Consider the following 19,389-nt stretch of genomic DNA (forward strand, 5'->3'; position numbering starts at 1 on the left):
ACGTTCCCTTACACTGAGTATCCTCATCCAGCAGTTTGTTTGATATCTTACGGACAGTTACTCCTCATTTTCTTGCGTTGTCCTAAGAAAGCCAGCAACACATTTTTGCTTGTTACATGCATAGGGTCTTTCTTGAAATTAACTTCCATCTTGACACAAATAACTTAGGTTTAGGCAACAAAACTAGTTAGTTATGTTCAGGAAAAGATCGTTGTGCCGTTACTGAAGCTTACAAGTTAGGTGACAAATTAACGTTGACTTCTCGTTTCACATGGAGGAGGACCAGCGGTTACCTGTATTGAAAGAGTGTTGTTTGTTGGAGGAGATCTTTAAGGTTGGGATAGATAATGATTTTGGTTAAAAAGGTAATAAAGTAATCTTGTAATCTTTTTTTTTTAAGTACTTAACTTTTATTGACAGCCTGATACCCTTTGGTCCTGAACAGCAAGTTTAACTGTTTAAATATCAAGCACATAGCTTGTTTCATGACTTATTATATATTACTGGCCCATCTAACCATAAAGCAAGGAGTCCTTGTCTAGCTGTGTTCCTTCCACATGTCTTGAGAACTGTTTATCCAATCTACTACAAACTTGGGTGGTGTGTTGCACTGGACCCAGAGGAGTCCTTTGTCGTATTTGGTGCAATTTACGACGCGCTCAATATTAATAAACTCTGAATGAACAAGCGAACAGGGCTCCTTTTAGCACGAGGGCGGGGCTTCAGGGCTCTGCAGAATGAGTCAAACATATTGCAGCACTTCACTATTCAACACTTATTAATTTCCAGTGGCTAAACTATCAGAATGGGCCCTTCTATACCTCCCTCCAATTAAAAAAAATACTAGAAATATGGTTGTCCCAAAGTTTCACTTGAAGATAAAAATCCATCCTCCTGTCCTTTTGGATGAATTTCATAATAATTTAAATAATTTAATAATAGCATCTCCACCTGCTACGATATCATCTCCACTGGCTGCGTGAATATTATCTCCACCTGAGGATTCTAGGGCCTTCTCTGAATACCTTGAAGGCCCTGACATTTCACCACTGTTCACTTCTATGGAGTCGAAAAGAGCAGATTGCCAACTGGAAGCAAAGAGAGTAAGCCACTACTCAGGTTAGACTGCATTTCCCCAGTTTATGATTTGATATTACTTTATAAATAATACTAATAATGTTACTGCCAGCAAAATATCTGTGGTAAATGAATCTATGCTCTTGTAGTCAATTTAAATGCCATATATTATAACTATATCTATATATATATATATAAATGACCTATATTATACCAGGTGTATTTCACAATTGTTTCAGACCATGTTTTAGATGGGGGTCAGTTTAGTGGTGTTTCTTAAAGCCCACTAGTCTAGTTGATAGTAGACAAACACATGTATGGACATCTTCGTATTACTGAAGGACAGGAAAGTTGTTGATTAGATTATTTTGAAAAACAAACATCATTAGTGCATTTAATTTAAATTTGTGTGACTGTTGAATTCATCTATATAATGAAATGCATGATATCAAGTGCTGAAAAACCTAAAAGTAAAACATTTCAGAATGAAATTCCATTTTTAGAATATACCAGATATGTTTCTATCATGATGGAAATGAACCAGGCTAACTGATATTTACATTTATAGGGTTTGCTCAACACCTGCCTCTAATCAGCCACTTATTCGCACTCCTTCTTTTGTTTTTATTTGCGTATGATGGAAAAATTAGTTCCCGTCCATCAAATCCCGCACAGCTGTCACAACCAATGAAGGAGTCCATTTGTTTCTAGACATTCCCACACTGTGCATTTACACCAATACTAGGAAACGGGGCAGCGGAGGCCAAAAACCAATAGAGTTTGGACACAGTCCAGTTCCTGCCTCAATTCTCCTTTTAGTAAGAAAGGCATGCTGGGAGAACAAACCTATGGAGGCATAGTGGGGTGTATTAGTGGACAACAGGAGGCTGAATAAAGGGGCTGGTAGATGACTTTGTTGTGTGGTGCAGATTGAACCATCTGCAGCTGAACATTAACAAGATGAAAGAGCTGATTGTGGATTTCCACAGGACTAAGCCTCCTCCGACCCTTGTATCCATCCCAGGGGAGAAAGTCGAGGTGAGTCACGTGGAGCTGGATTGAAGACTAGAGTGGGCTAGAGGCACACAGGCCCTCTAGAAACAAGAGCCAGAGCTAGCTCTACTTCCTGCAAGGCCTCAGAGGCTTCAGCCTCTGGAACAAGATGCTCCTGATGTTCCTCCACTCTGACTGCCATGTGCTAGGGCAACAAGCCTAAGATATATATATATATATATATATTCACTCACCTGCCACTTTATTAGGTACACCTTGCTAGTACCAGGTTGGACCCCCTTTTGCCTTCAGAACTGCCTTAATTCTTCATAGCATAGATTCAACAAGGTGTTGGAAACATTCCTCAAAGATTTTGGTCCATATTGACATGATAGCATCACACAGTTGCTGCAGATTTGTCGGCTGCACATCCATGATGCGAATCTCCCGTTCCACCACATCCCAAAGGTGCTCTATTGGATTGAGATCTGGTGACTGTGGAGGCCATTGGAGTACAGTGAACTCATTGTCATGTTCAAGAAACCAGTTTGAGATGATGTGAGCTTTGTGACATGGTGCATTATCCTGCTGGAAGTAGCCATCAGAAGATGGGTACACTGTGGTCATAAAGGGATGGACATGGTCAGCAACAATACTCAGGTAGGCCGTGGCGTTTGAACGATGCTCAATTGGTACTAAGGGGCCCAAAGTGTGCCAAGAAAATATCCCCCACACCTTTACACCACCACAGCCAGCCTGAACCGTTGATACAAGGCAGGATGGATCCATGCTTTCATGTTGTTTATGCCAAATTCTGACCCTACCATCTGAATGTCGCAGCTGAAATCGAGACTCATCAGAGCAGGCAACGTTTTTCCAATCTTCTATTGTCCAATTTTGGTGAGCCTATGCAGCCTCAATTGTAGCCTCAGTTTCCTGTTCTTAGCTGACAGGAGTGGCACCCGGTTTGGACGTGTTGTGCGTTCAGAGATGGTATTCTGTATACCTTGGTTGTAACGAGTGGTTATTTGAGTTACTGTTGCCTTTCTATCATTTCAAACCACTCTGCCCATTCTCCTCTGACCTCTGACATCAACAAGGCATTTTCGTCCACACAACTGCCGCTCACTGGATATTTTCTCTTTTTCGGACCATTCTCTGTAAACCCTAGAGATGGTTGTGTGTGAAAATCCCAGTAGATCAGCAGTTTTTGAAATACTCAGACCAGCCCGTCTGGCACCAACAACCTTGCCCCGTTCAAAGTCACCTAAATCCCCTTTCTTCCCCATTCTGATGCTCGGTTTGAACTTCAGCAAGTCGTCTTCACCACGTCTAGATGCCTAAATGCATTGAGTTGCTGCCATGTGATTGGCTGATTAGCTATTTGTGTTAACAAGCAATTGAACAGGTGTGCCTAATAAAGTGGCCGGTGAGTGTATAGATATAGATAGATATATAGATATATAGATATAGATATATATACCACTTAGAATGTTGGTTTATTTATATAAATAAAACAATAAACCATCATTTTAAGTAGTGGTAGACTCCCTGAATATTAACATTTTGCTGGTCAGTCACCTTTCTGCTGCCAGATAGAAAGTCCTCAGAATCACATCTACAGTAAATAAGTATTTTATAATGTAAACACAATTCATTAAAATTGCAAGTTAATAGAAACATCCAACGAGAATAACATTCATTTGTATTTTTTGGTTTGGTGTCAGTTTTATGACTCAAAGTTATAAGTGAAGTGAAAAGGTGTCAGCTGAAGAAGTATTCCAAATGAACAGATAAGCCAGGGTTAATAGTTTTGAAGGAAAATGATTTCATTACACTGTCCCAGATGAAATGAAAAACCTTAAAGATGCCATATTAAGCTAAAGCCTTTTAAGAGAATTTGTACTTTGATTTATAAGCGAAGATGCAGAGCGCTGAAGGACGACAGAGGGGTGTTTAATGTTGAACTGCTGAGGGATTTCATTGGAGCTGGCTAAGCACTGGTCTGCCATCTGGTCAGAGCAGAACTACCTTGCAGAGGGTGTAGGGAAATAGAAAAGGAGGGAAAGAAATGCACACACAAACTTTGTCACACATTTTAGACCAAAAAAGCACTTGACAAAGCATGACAAAGCTGCATGTCAGCTCTGCTGGAAGAAAGAAGCTCTCTTTTTTATTTCTTTTTTTTATTTTACTATAAAACAAGTCATATCTGTCTGTCTATATATATATGTTTTTCTGTCCTTCGCCTATCTCTAGAACCATTCATTTGATCTACTTCACACTTGACAGGAGTATTTCTGGGAACCCAGGCACGTGCAGTGTCGAAGTTAAGGCACTTTTGTACATGTGACACGTTGAATATTAATAAAACAAAATTATTAAACTTCTGAGTTCTCAGTTAACAAATGAAGCACAATTTGAAAACTAAAAATAACTATTTTCAAGGATTTCTTTAAGAAAATTAAATTGAACAAATACTTTTAAATTACAATAATGGTTTGAAATGGCCCTCTGGATATCATTTGCTTCGGGTCAACATCTGTGAGGACAGACCCTGGATCTACTTGTGGTTTACTGGATAGAGGGTGAGTTGTGATGAGGTTGTGCATGAATACAGATGAAGAATAAAAAAGCTAGTAAGACACTTGACAGATAAATAGCAGTAAAAAATAGCCTGGGACCAAATGAAACCAATTAGTGTATATTGTTGAAGAGGGACGTTTGCTCTTCGTCATGTTCCAATCAAATTTCGAACCAAATCAAAAGAACGATTTCCCCTTGCTATGGTTGAATTGCATCGGCACAAGGTCAAAGTTCTCCTGAACTTAGTGACTTTATTTTGCAATGTGTTATTTAATAATATGACAGATGATGTGTAGTCTTATGAATTGTATTTGATGTAAGTGAAGCTGTGGAAATATCCCTTGGTCTCCAGGATCCCTTTCTGCCTGTGATGACCCTGCAGAGTCACCTTGGACATAACAAATGATACACATGGCTCACAGTGACGGCAGACATAGCTGATGCCAGGTGAAGCCTGTCACACACCAGTTCTTGAAGGATCTTTCTTATTGTTTTCTAAATGAAGAGCACATGGATCTGTAGCTGAAGAACAGTGGAAAAAAACCAAATGAAGCAGGAAATGCATGGTTTCCTTCTCTGGCAATGGCCATGAGTAATCATCCACAGCTATTGTTAAACGAACAGTAGCCCTAGTTTTTGATAGTAGACAATTGTATGTTCCATTTGACAATTTACTCAATAATATGACAGGAGATGCATCTACTGTTTATATTTGCTATTCATTAAAATAGGCTTGGACGACATCAACAGAAAAACACAATGCAATACAATTTTTCAATTGTTTTTAGGCAGTGATGCTGTTTGAAAGGTTTTGTGATGTTTCGAAGGTTAAAGAAGCTGTATTTGGTTGATGCCAACCTGGACTCATTTCCAGAGAGTTATATATAGACTTTTATTTTTATGGCCCTGCGTCTGATACTAACGCACAAGTCTCCCTTTAGTGTCTATATGAGACAATTAAATGTAAACCCATCCAGGGCGATATTAGACGCTCTGTGAAACCAAGAGTCAATATAAACTTATTTCAAAAAAGGCCCTATTATGCTATTTTCCGGGTGCATATTTTTATCTCAAGTTACAGTTACAACATGTTTACATGCGTTAATGCTCATAATCCGTTTTTTTTTCTCATCCTGGCTGTCCTGCAGCACCTCTTCTCACTCTCTCTCTGAAATGCTCCGTTGTAGCGCTTGCTCCTCCCTCCAGAAAGCAAAGTTTGCCGTGATTCAGCTAGCCCGCTCTGTTGTGATTGGTCAACGTTTCCCATTTAAAGAAACTTTACCTCTGGAGCATGACAAATGGAGGAAGGGTCACACCAGGATTCAAACCCAGGCCTCCTGGGTGAAAGACGTACGGCGTCTCTCTCTTTCGTTGTTTGAGGGTGGGCCAAACTAGCCGGAGAGTTTTACACGACTTCGTGAAAGAGAGAATTCAATGGAGCCGTTTTAGGCGTAAGTTGCAGGGTCATCAGGCAGGAAAATACCATTCTTGATGTTTTGCCCGTTATCCCAGAACATCTCCTGGTGGCGAGGCCGTGGACCTGCAGCTAACATACTTTAGAAGGAGAACCCTAGATGTCTTATCCTACTTTCTTGGCCAGAGCCAAAAGCTGTCCCCCTTTGTCTCTTTGGATAACCTCCTGGTGACTTTGTGCAGTCCTCTTTCCCGTAGCCCTGGGGTTGAGCCTCCAACAAAGCCTCTAGAGTCATTTTCTTTTGGTTTGTAAAACACGATGTAAAGTCAAGGCAGACCATATACCAAGACTTTATGGGTTCTGACAAGTTCAGGTAATGGAAAGCTCCAGTTTTGGGGTTGTTCTCATAGTGGAAAAGACCTTATAGCAACTGAAACTCCTGTCAGAGAGACAGGGGGCTTTAAATAATATGTAACAAAAACTAATAAAGGAAGTAAAATCTGGACAACCTGAAAGTCTGCAGGGCCATGGGTTATAGTAATGGTTTACTACTGCAGGCATAAATGTAACTTGTTGGGCCTGGCTATGACTATCTACTGTCATCAAGAACTCTCTTACGCCTTGTAAGTGGTGCAGTCAGCAAGCAAACAGATTGATTTGCAACTTTATGTAAAAGTTTAAATGAGTCCTGTCAATTACTCTGCTTATGGTGGGAGCAGTCGCACCTTTCCCCCACAATTTTGGCTACTGTTCTCCTTAACACTGAAAGAAACAGAAACGGTGGGTGGGTCGACCTTTGGAAAGGTGATCTAAGGTCACAATTACTGTTTCAATCAAGACTAATACATGTTGTCTGTCAGGATAAAGAGCCAAACCTGTCACAAATATTTGAGAACTAGGACTGTTAATTGGTAATTTTGTATAGAAACCATTTGACCTCCATATAAAAAAACGACAATCTAAATTCTGTGAGGAATATGTCATAAAAAGGTCTTCTCATATCTATCTGTAAAACATCATCATAGATTTTGACAAAATCAAAAGTAGACAAATAAGACAAAAGCACAACAATATAAAGGTATAATTGTACACATAAGAAAATTAGCAAGTGACAAAATGCAAAGAAAAAAATCATTATTTAACTCTGAGCAGCAGGCAGTCATTGGACTCAGATTAACCTTTTGGGTGTTTAAGTAGAGAAGATACAGTGTGAGTGACGAAGTGGACCACAGTGCCAGCGGTCAAGCAACTCACCTTATGACTCAAAATACTGTGAGAGAGCACTTTCTAACCCCCAGTCAGAAGACATCTAATTGCTAATCTATAATCCTTTTAATACGCTTTTGCCTTTTTCCGATTGATCCCATCCCAACCGGAACAGCAGCACTGGGGGCTACATTAATCCTGTTATTGAAAGCCTGAAGTGTGGCTCTAGAAATCCAAATAGCTCATTTACCCTTTTAGCCCAGGCTCCCCACCCATCAGGTCCCCTGTTATTGTGTGTAATTGATAACCCCATCAAAATGAAACAAAAGGAGCATAAGACAACAAGGGCTTTCTCAGCGGCGGAAGGACGTAATTTTCTCTTCATTGTGTCTGTTGACAAATCTTTGCTTTTCATGGAGCAATATATTGCGGTCTATGACGTGCTGACGTGCTATGGTAAGCGTATTGTCTCACTTCCTGTTCCTGTTACCAGCGTATCTGATAGCGTACTTTTGCAGCTCCAGCTAAAACTAGTCAATTGTGTGATATTCTTTGTTATAGCGGCTGATTGCCTGCTTTACATTTAAACATTTCAACACTCATATCTCCCATTCTAATTCAGCAACTTTTCACTTAATCCAACAGCTGTTTACACATTGTTCAGTTTTGCTAACGTTAGCTACCCTCATTTAGCTTAACAGCTAGCGATGGCTTCCCTCTCTCCTGCTCTCTCTTGCTCAGTGTGTCATGTTTCGCCATTCTTCTGCCTCCCTTACTAATAAGGGCACATGAAATAAGTGTAGTTTATTTGCAAGGTTGGAGGCAAGGCTCAGTGAGTTAGAAGCATGGCTCCGCACCATGGAAGCTCAGTCGTTAGCTGCTGTAGTTAGCCAGCCCACCCCTGTAGCCGGTTCGGGCCGACCAGACGTAGCTTCTGCTAACCGTCCCCCGGCAACCCCCGAGCAGCCGGGAGGCTGGGTGACTGTCCGAAGGAAGCATAAGTCTAAGTCGAAGCACACGGTTCACGACCAACCACTTCACGTATCGAACCGGTTCTCCCAACTAAGTGACACACACGCTGAGAAACCAACTCTGGTGATCGGCAGCTCTATTCTGAGAAACAGCAAGTAAGCGAAGACGGGCCACAGTTACTTGCATCCCTGGGGCCAGAGCAGGTGACATTGAATCCAACTTAAAACTGCTGGCTAAGGGTAAACGTAAATACAGTAAGATTGTTATTCACGTCAGCGGTAATGACACCCGATTACGTCGCTCGGAGGTCACTAAAGTTAATGTGGAATCGGTCTGTTCATACGCAAAACAATGTTGGACTCCGTAGTTTTCTCTGGCCCTCTCCCAAACCTGATCAATGATGAAATGGAAAGCTACATGTCATCATTCTGTCAAGGTGTTTCCAGCAAACAATGTGGGCTTCGTAGATAATTGGCAGACTTTCTGGGTAAAACCTGGTCTGATTAGGAGTGACGGCATTCATCCCACTTTGGATGGAGCGGATCTCATATCTAGAAATCTGACCCAGTTTATTAGTGGACCTAATCCATGACAACCCAGAGTTCAGACCAGGAAGCAGAGTTTCACACTTCTCTGCGCTTCCATTAGAGCAGTTACCCACCCAAAACCCTATAGTGATTGTGTCTGCCCCAAGGTCACTTCAATTATTTAAATCAAAAGTAAACAGAAGAGCAGTTATACAAAATAACCTAATAAAAGTAAGACGACCAACGCAACAGATCAACAAAACAGGAGAATTAAATGCGGACTCTTAAATATCAGATCCCTGTCGACTAAGGCTGTTTTAGTAAATTATTTAATATCAGACAATCATATTGATTTATTTTGTCTAACTGAAACCTGGCTGTGTCATGAAGAACATGTTGCCTAAATGAATCAACTCCTCCAAGTCATATTAATATTCATATTCCTCGAGGCACAGGCCGAGGAGGTGGAGTAGCAGCCATCATTGACTCAAGCCTATTAATAAACCCTAAAGCTAAATTAAATTATAACTAATTTGAAAGCCTTGTTCTTAGTCTTTCAAACCCAACCTGAAAACTATTACAGCCTATTCTATTTGGTATACGTATTCTGAATTCCTATCAAGTTATTATCAAGTTTATTCCTTAAAACAGATAAATTAATTATTGTAGGTGATTTTAATATTCATGTGGAAGTCGATAATGGTAGCCTTATTACTGCGTTTATTTCACGATTAGATTCGATTGGCTTCTGTCAGTGTGTACATAAACCTATACTCACTGTTTTAACCACACTCTTGACCTTGTTCTGGTATATGGCATTGAAATAGAAAATGAAGTTGTTTTTCCACAGAACCCTCTTTTATCGGACTATTACCTAATAACGTTAGAATTTTTACTACCGGAGTGTATGCCATTAGACAAAAGTTTCTACACTAGATGTCTATCTGATAGTGCTGTAGCTAAATTTAAAGAAGTGATTCCATCAGCATTTAATTCAATACCATTTCTTAATATAACAGAGTACTCCTACGCTAACTTTAGTCCGTCCCAGATTGACCATCTTGTCGATAGTGCTGCATGCTCACTGCGAATGACACTAGACTCTGTTGCCCTTCTAAAAAAGAAGATTAATAAAACAAAGGAGGTTTGCTCCATGGTATAACCCTCAAACCCTCAAACTTGAAAGGATATGGCATTCCACCAATTTGAAAGAATCGCGGTTAATTTTAAAATATATAAGAAGGCCCTCCATAATGCCAGAGCAGCCTATTACACAGCATTAATAGAGAAAAATAAGAACCACCCCAGGTTTCTCTTCAGCACTGTAGCCAAGCTGACAGAGAGTCACAGCTCTGTTGAGCCGTGTATTCCTATAAACCTCAGTAGTAGTGACTTCATGAACTTCTTTAATGATAAAATTCCAATTATTAGCGACATAATTAATAATCTACTGCCCTCAACCAGTACCGATCTATCCTCAAATACAGTAACCTTAGAAACAGCTGTAGAACCTAATATATATTTTGATTTCTCCTATCGACATTCAACAATTGACTTTAACTGTTTCTAAGTTTAAACCTTCCACCTGTCTCTTAGACACGATCCCAACTAGACTGCTTAAGGATGTTTTACCTTTAGTTAGCATTTCTTAATTAGAAATGATCAAATCTATCTTTACTAACGGGCCATTTACCACAGTCTGTTAAATTAGCTGTAATTAAACCTCTTCTAAAGAAACCCACTCTTGATCCAGAGGTGTTGGCTAACTATAGACCTTTATCTAACCTTCCCTTCCTTTGAAATATCCTCGAGAAAGCAGCTGCAAATCAGCTGTGTCACTTTCTACATAACAACAATAATAGTTTATTTGAGGATTTTTGTCATACGAATGACCTTCTAATTGCATCAAACAAAGGACTTGTCTCTGTACTTGTATTGTTAGACCTTAGTGCTGCATTCGACACCATTGACCATCAAATCTTATTACAGAGACTGGAGCATTTGATTGGCATTAAAGGAACCGCACTTAGCTGGTTTAAGTCGTATTTATCAGACCGACCTCAGTTTGTATATGTAAACAATGAAACCTCGATGAAAACCAAAGTCAGTCACAGAGTTCCACAAGGGTCTGTTCTTGGACCAATTTTATTCACCTTATATATGCTTCCTTTAGGAAATATTATCAGAAAACACTCCATAAACTTTCATTGTTATGCAGATGATACCCAATTATATCTATCACTTAAGCCAGACGAAACCAACCAGTTCTCTAAACTTCAAGCATGTCTTAAGGACATAAACACCTGGATGACCTGCAACTTCTTGATGTCAAACTTGATGTCAAAAGTTATTCTACTAGGCCCAGATAACCTTCGAAATCAATTATCTAATGATATAGTTTCTCTAGATGGCATTGCCCTGGCCTCCAATACTACCGTAAAGAACCTGGGAGTTATCTTTGATCAGGATCTGTCTTTTAACTGCTATATAAAACAAATTTCAGGGAGAGCCTTTTTTTTACTTGCGTAACATTTCAAAAATGAGGCAAATCCCGTCTCAAAGCGATGCAGAAAAACTAGTTGATGAATTTGTTACCTCTAGACTAGATTACTGCAATTCGCTATTATCAGGCTGCTCTAATAAGTCTCTTAAATCTCTCCAGTTGATCCAGAATGCTGCAAGACGTGTTCTAACAAATCTAAGAAAAGAGATCATATTACTGCTGTATTAGCTTCTCTATTTTCTCCCTGTTAAATCAAGAATAGAATTTAAAATTATTCTACTAACCTACTAAGCTCTAATTGGCCATGCACCGTCTTATCTAAAGGAACTTATAGTTCCATATTACCCAACTAGAGAGCGGCGCTCCCTCAATGCAACGTTGCTTGTGCTTCCTAGAGTATCAACAAGTAGAATGGGAGCCAGAGCCTTCAGTTATCAAGCTCCTCTTCTGTGGAACCAGCTTCCAGTTTCAGTCGGGGGGGCAGACGCATTCACCACTTTTAAGAGTAGGCTTAAGACCTTCCTTTTTGATAGCGCTTATAGTTAGGGCTGGCTCAGTATTGCCTTGGTCCGGCCCCTAGATATGCTGCTATAGGCCTAGACTGGCGGGGGACTACCTAGGATACACTGAGCTGCTCTCTCCTCTCCTCTCCCTCCATCTTTATGTATTAATCTCCTATTTATACACATTATTGACTTTGCTTCTTCCCCGGAGTCCTTGTGCTTTCTCGCCTCACAGGTTTCCATGAATCGTGGTTATATCTGGACTGTGGTTGTGCCTCCTGCTGTGGCCCTGCTGACACCCACTGCAACTACCATTATTATTATTTGTCACATTACTATTATTATTCCCTGTACTATTGTGCTTATTGGCTTTGCTTCTACCCTGGAGTCTTTGTGCTTTCTCGCCTCGCAGATTTCCATAAATCATTGTGGTACCTGGACTGTGGTCGTGGCTCCTGCCGTGACCGGGCTGACACCCACTGCTACTTCCATCATTATTATTAATAATAGTCACAATACTATTACTATTCCCTATATCATTATTATAATTCTACTATATTCATTGATGCTGTTATTATAAGTAGACTTAATTTTTCCTTTGTTACTCTGCTTACTACTCATATACATTGAATGTTTTGTAACTCTGTTATGTTGTTCATTCTGTACACATGACATCTATTGCATTCTGTCCATCCTGGGACAAGGATCTGTCACTCTCCCATAGGTTTCTTCCTTTTTTCTCCCTGTTAAAGTTTTTTTTAGGGGAGTTTTTCCTGTGCCTATGTGAGGGTTCCGGGACAGAGGATGTCGCATGTGTACAGATTGTAAAGCCCTCTGAGGCTAATTTGTGATTTTGGGCCATATAAAATAAATTGAATTGAATTGCATTAAAAATTAGTCCAAACACTCCACCATTAATTTCATTATACCACATGTAAGGAGACTCTTTGATCAAATGTGGTAAGGGACTGTACAAGAGATATTGTGTGATGAAACTGCCAATATCTCAAAATAGTATAACAGGATGAAATGGTTTCAACATGTTACCCCATTCGAGTCTAAAAGAGACAAAAAGTAAGTATTTGAGATTTAAATCTTAATATCTTAATGGAACAATACTTCTCACAATAGAAACCGATGTACATATTACAAGTAATATTTTGCCAATAATATAGCAAACATAATGTATAGTAAATTTAAATGTCTATAAAAGTAGAGCTGCTGCCAAGTAGGGACAATGCATCCATTGAACTGATGAACCAGGCACAAACAGCAGCTTTTTGAAAATGCCCATATTCCAAATTCCTTAAAATTAATATAAATTAGATGTGCTGATGCTACAGACTGACTAGTTTCAAAACCAGAATATTGGCTTCTTTACAGGGCACAAGCAAGGCATAGTTTTTGTGTGTTATTTTGAGATTTCTGCATAAAGGGGAAAATGTGTGAATAGTGTTGTTGCCATACTATAAAGCAGCAAATAGCAATGCAGCTAATTATAGAAATTGTACCAGTGTATAACCATTGATTTGACATTGATCCACTGATACTGAAAACTGATCCATGTCGAAGATTTAAATTGTAGCTATAGTCAAGCATTTGCACTTTAGTTAGTTTTATGTATTACAATTTCACTTTTTCTGCTGCTATGTCTGCCTGCAGAGTGTGAGTGCGGCATCATGTATCTTTTTATGGGCTTAGCAGACCATAAACTCAGATTTAATTGAATGGTATTTCACTACAAGTAAAAAGTAAGTAAGTATATCCATAGCACATGTGTACAATCCCCCTATTACCAAACACTTAAGCCTGACCCCTGAGGTCATATTGATGTGTGGAGAAAGTGACCTGCCCTGCATCCGACTTTATTCCCCCCCCCCCAACCACCAATAGAGCCTGATACTTCATCAGCCAGAAAGTTTATAAAGTGGAGCAGTTTGCCGTAGTTATGGCAGGAAGTGTGTTTAAATAACGGAAAAAAAGTCGGAGAGACCAGAAGGTCAAAAAGATAAGGCTGGGAAGGGATGCGGCAAAGAGGGGTGTGTATTTCAGCAGGTAATTAATTATCTCAGATTAAAATGCTACATGTTTCATAAGACATTTTCCAAAGCCCTGAGGCAGTGCTCTTTCAAATAATCAGTATTAATGAAATTGTTTTCCATAGTGTTATTGAACTTTTAATAAGGATAACAAACACCCATTGAGAGGCCCTAATAGCTGTCTTGAAAGCACTCTTGAGTCCCTTGGGAAATGTGTATCATTAAATATGAGGGTAACCTTTATCTCTGTGTCATTTCAGACTCACTGATGTAGGTCTAATGGAATTTGGGAATGGGAGTGGGAGGGGGTTATATGTTTGATGAAGTTTGTCAAGATGCATTAATTCAGGTGATTCACACTGATGTGCCCCTATTATATGGCTATCATATGGTATGTATAATGATTATGTCAAAACATAATAGGTACTTAAAGGTGTTCAACGCTCGCTGTAAGCGAAAATCCCTTTGTCTTTCCAGCCATCACTGTACAAATTGATGTTCCAGCACTGTTCAAACCCACAGAACATTATAGTCCAGTCAAGATCCCAAACTTTTGTGCTGAGTTTTAGAGAAACGTCCATAAAATGCTACACAATGGTGGTAATAAAAGACAGTTCAGCATCCAATGTCAGATTAACTACCATGTGACTTTATCTTTTCCGTCACAACAGAGGTTCATGGAATGTTGTCAACACAAACTAAAGAAAGTTTTAATTGTACATCAAAAATAAAGAAAATATATTTTGAGTGATTTTGACATGTGAAAGGTGTCTCTTTGAGCTTATTGTTTAGGCTTTTAAGCCCACAACTGCACTCTGCTCAATCAGAGGATCAGTGGTTCAATCGGCTAATCCATGTCAATGTGTCCTTGGGCAAGGCACCTAACCCCAAATTGCTCCCGTAGACTGTGCCTGCGATATATTAATGGGTATGAATGGCTAGTTCTGATGGGCAGGTGGCACCTTGCATGGTTGCACCCTGCCTGGGTGTGAACGAGGGATAACAAGTATTGTCAAAATCCATTTACCATTTACAATAACTTTTATTTTCATGGGATTTTACACTAATTAAAGTACATTACATTTCTGCCCGATCTGTTTGGCCACATTAGCATTTCATTCAATGAAATTTCCCAGCACTCATCTCTGAGAAAAGGATGATGTCATTATTTCAACATGGGCAATAATAAATATTGAGCAAATCAATCAGGTTTGCTGTTGTGACACTGCATTTAAAAAAATGATAACACACACATACATGTGAATCAATGTTTGAATTGGTTGACCTTGCACATTCATTCACACTTTGCGCACATTCATGGTCAAAGTTAAAAAAACGGAGAACCCTGACCATCAGCCGAAACCGGAGATTTCACTTAAACAGGAAAAGCATGCTGGAATTTATCCATTGTATGGTTTTCATTTGAAATGAATGGGACAGCTCAAATATGTATTGGGCAGAAGTTTGATGGGCAAAAGCTGTCCCTTTACACCGATCGCATGTGCTCAGGGTGGATATTGGAACTGGACTCAAGCTTCAAAAAGCCATTGCTGGTGCTAGATGACACCAATGTTTTTTTTCTATAGGTTGTCATTGAAAGCTTCTCCTTTCAGACTTGATCTATCAAATTATTTTTTGGTACTAAATGTACAATTCACAAAATGCCAGAAAGTAGAAATAAAAAGGACACCTTCAGTTTACATTTGCCCTTTAAAAATGTCATGCAAATTCTCCTGCGTCATGTTCTTGCTCAATGACTAATGTGTTCTGCTAAAGACAGAAGGCAGACACGCTCCTGCTGAGAACAAATATGACAGATGCAGAGGAAAATGCAGATGTGGAGAAAGCTTGTCTCTCTGTCACAAGGGTCAAGAGCTGACCAGATGTTTTACTGTGGTAAAGAGGCCTTAAGGGACTTCTATCAAACAGAAATTTGATATTTTTTTCTGTAATTATATTGGTGTTTAGTTTAGCACTGGTGAATTGGTATGCCCCTGTTAAAGTGTCTTGGAATGAAAGTTACTTTTAAAATGTTTCTGTTCCTGAAAAACTCTTCAGCAGTTTCTCTAAAAACAAAAAAAAGCCAGAACAACAAACTGAAGGAAACATCTTGTGTTTCCCAAGATGAACCTTTCTTTACCACTATAAATTCAATGTGGATCATCCAAAAACTTGCAGGAAGTGTTGAGCAACAGTTTGGGGAATAGTTGTAATGGCAGGTGTCTTAATTGTGAAGATTCAGAAGTGATTAATAAGAAAATTATATTTATGGCAATTAAAATGATTGAAGCTGGAGGGCTTTTTGTGGTTAGTCTGAAATGCTGAAGGAATGGGGTGGCAACAAAGCTGAGAAGCAAATTGCATTAGTAAGTTGAGGAGAACTGTATTAAAATGCAAATGTACAGCTGTTAATAGTTCTTCAAAAACCAATAATCCCCCACAGTCAGTCATGTGTCAAAATGGTTAATGGAAAAATATCCCAGAGGCATGCAAGGTCCTTTTTCCATTCCAATTTTGATTATAGCAGAAATTCTGTTTGGGCAGAAGCGGGGTTTAGGTCAGGATGGGATTGGCAAAGATGGCTTAATGTGGGCAGGAACCCAAACTCATTGTTCTGATGCCCTGATTTCACTGATATGTCTTCCCATGGGAAGACCCCTTATCGTGACCACAGGGACGCCAGGCTGCATATCAGATCTGCAGTTATTACAGGCATTCATCATACAGCTGAGTGGGACACATCCTGTGCCGGGAAATATGGACATGAAATGATATTACGTGCTGATGGATGGAGAGGAAGGGGGTTAGAATGTTCCTGTGGTAGAACCAATACTAAATACATGTTTCTTTTAATTTTAGTTCTTAATCCTGAAGAATTTGAACAGAGGAAAACGTTCATTTTGTCAGATTAGGCAAATTAAAATAAAGGTCACACAGAGAGTGGCTCAGACTGTATGTCTTGGCAGATTATATCCCAAGTCTACTTACTTACATAATTAGGTTTTTATAGTGGATAAACTGAGTTATATCTCTTTCATTTTAGCATTCATATTGGCAAAAATGCACAAGTATATTGCCAAATAACAGCAAATGGAACTATTTTGACGGAGCAAATTACATCATTTAATTATGTAATATTTATTATAAAGTTACGTTTTTTAAATCATTTTAACTACCCCAAATAGTAAATAGCTATTTTCTTGTCAGGCGTATAAACTACACATTTGGAAAATTAAGAACATTTTAAGCATCACAGCTTTACAGCTGATCCTGTACGATGTACGATCGTTAACTCCCAAAAATGCCATAATCTACGACAATACATCAACCCCAATGATTGCTTTGTAGAATTTGGTGCAGTTTGGACACGATACATGTTCAATATTAATAAACAAGTGGACAGGGCTCTTTGTAGCAGGGGGGTTGGGGCTTCAGGGCTCTGCAGTCTAGAATGTTGTCTGCAGTGGGCCAACAGCGGCTCAATGACGGCAGTTTACTTTGGCTGCTGGATGCTGGATATAGCCAGTTTATGCTACATGAATGCTGGATAATTTATCTATTTTGAACTTCCCTGGAGTCAGTGAGCACCAGCAGATAGTCTACAGGCACCACTCTGCCATTGCAGGTCAAATTGTCTTAGTTGTTGCCATAGTAATTTACAACACTAATAACATTGTCGCCAGCAAAATAACTCAGCTAGTAAGTCCCTTTACTGTTTTTTTTATTTTATCCTAATGTAGGCCTACTGCCAACTACATTCTCAATCAGTATGTACTGCATTCTGCCTTTTAAATAAAAAAATGAATATGGTTTTACCAACAGACTGTTCATTCCATGGCTTACCCTTAGCAGCTCACATCTCCGAAAACGATCAGAGCAATTTTCCAAACAACTATTAGAATTAACTGACCACATATTGGGAATCTAAATGGTTACTGGTTACTTTGAAAACACATTCAAAATGTAATTACATACTAACAGCTTTTATTAACAGCACTCAAACTTTCTTTCTGAAGTAAAACTATAAACCATTTATAGTAAAACTCCTATTACCACACAGTAAAACATTTTACATTTTTTACTTTAAGTATAAAGTGAAAGAGAGGCATTATCAGCAGAATGCACTTACAGCTACTCAACGTCTGTTCAATGTTGAGCTTTCAATTCCAAATTGATGCTGGATAGTTTAATTAATAATAATAATGCATCATATTATATCATATTGCTATGTATGACCAGTGTAATTTATCTGTCAGGTATATGTAGTACTACAATGTTTTCCTCTGAAGTAGAAGTACACTGTAAGTTCAATCAGGAGACACTTCCTTTTTAGTGACCTAATATTTCAAAGGACATATGCACAACAGGATGAGAAATGTAAACAATCATTGATTAGACCCCATCATAACATAGAAAAGAACAGATCTAAAGTTTGACAGCAGCAACATAATAGGTGTGCAGATCTGGTTGGTTTAACTAAAACAGTGAACGTCCATACACTGATTCAGAAGAAGTTGAGGAGTGAGTGAGTGAGAATTGTGACAGAATGAGGCATAGAGCATATCCCTGATATTGGGGTATACATGACTTAGAATAAAAACATAATACATTTTTAATTTTATTTATATCTTAATATCGTAGTGAATCTATAGCTGTTTGGGAACAGTAAAATCTGCCCCTCGTGTTTATTCAATTTGACTGGTATTTCTGACCTTGAGTAGCCTTGAATTGGGTGTGTGACACAACTATGTCATGACAGGTGCATTGTAGCCCAGTATCATTGCAGGTCGTGAAATTTTCACGAAATGCAATCTATTGCTGTTCATGTACACAATTTCTCAGTTTTTTTCGTGTTGCTCAGGACGAAATTAATGCCAATGGAATGTCATTTGGGGGGATTTAGTTGATGTGCTAATGTTGCTGATGTGTGCTCTTTTGGCAAATATAAACTAAAACTAAAATTAAGCCACAGAACATTTATGTCTCTATCATTATGAATGGGTTGATAAAAGGGGTGAGTAAGATTTTGTGGCATTGAGTGGTGTGGTTGCAGATAGCAACCACAGGCCAGAGGCCATCCTTACCATGATAACACTACTTTAAAAACACGCGAGATGGACTTCCATGGTGGTACCACAGATTTGCACTCTGCGGCTCACGCCATCGCAATTAACAAGCATGTTGGAGAGCTATGGTGACATTCAGATAACGTAACAACGCGAAGACCCTCGCTTGAGCAAGTGTTTTGTTTGTCTGTTCTGGGCTACTTTAGTAACATGGCAGTGCAACATTGCTCCCAATGTAGATTTAAAGGACTCGTGGTGATTATATACTAATAAAAACATAGTTATAAAATATATATTTCTGCTTATAGATACCCAAAAAATGCTAAACACTGGCCCTTAAATGCTATTTTAACAGCTACGGAAATAACCACTTTTATGTATTAACCTCATGAAACTTTAGTTCAGATTTGTAAAAAAAAAATCATCAGACAAAAAAGATTCATATTTTGAATGTGTCTGTAGGATCACATCGAGAATAAAGGCTTCATTAGTTACTTGGCATT

Source organism: Anoplopoma fimbria, chromosome 10, assembly GCF_027596085.1.
Source record: "Anoplopoma fimbria isolate UVic2021 breed Golden Eagle Sablefish chromosome 10, Afim_UVic_2022, whole genome shotgun sequence".
Lineage (NCBI taxonomy): Eukaryota > Metazoa > Chordata > Actinopteri > Perciformes > Anoplopomatidae > Anoplopoma > Anoplopoma fimbria.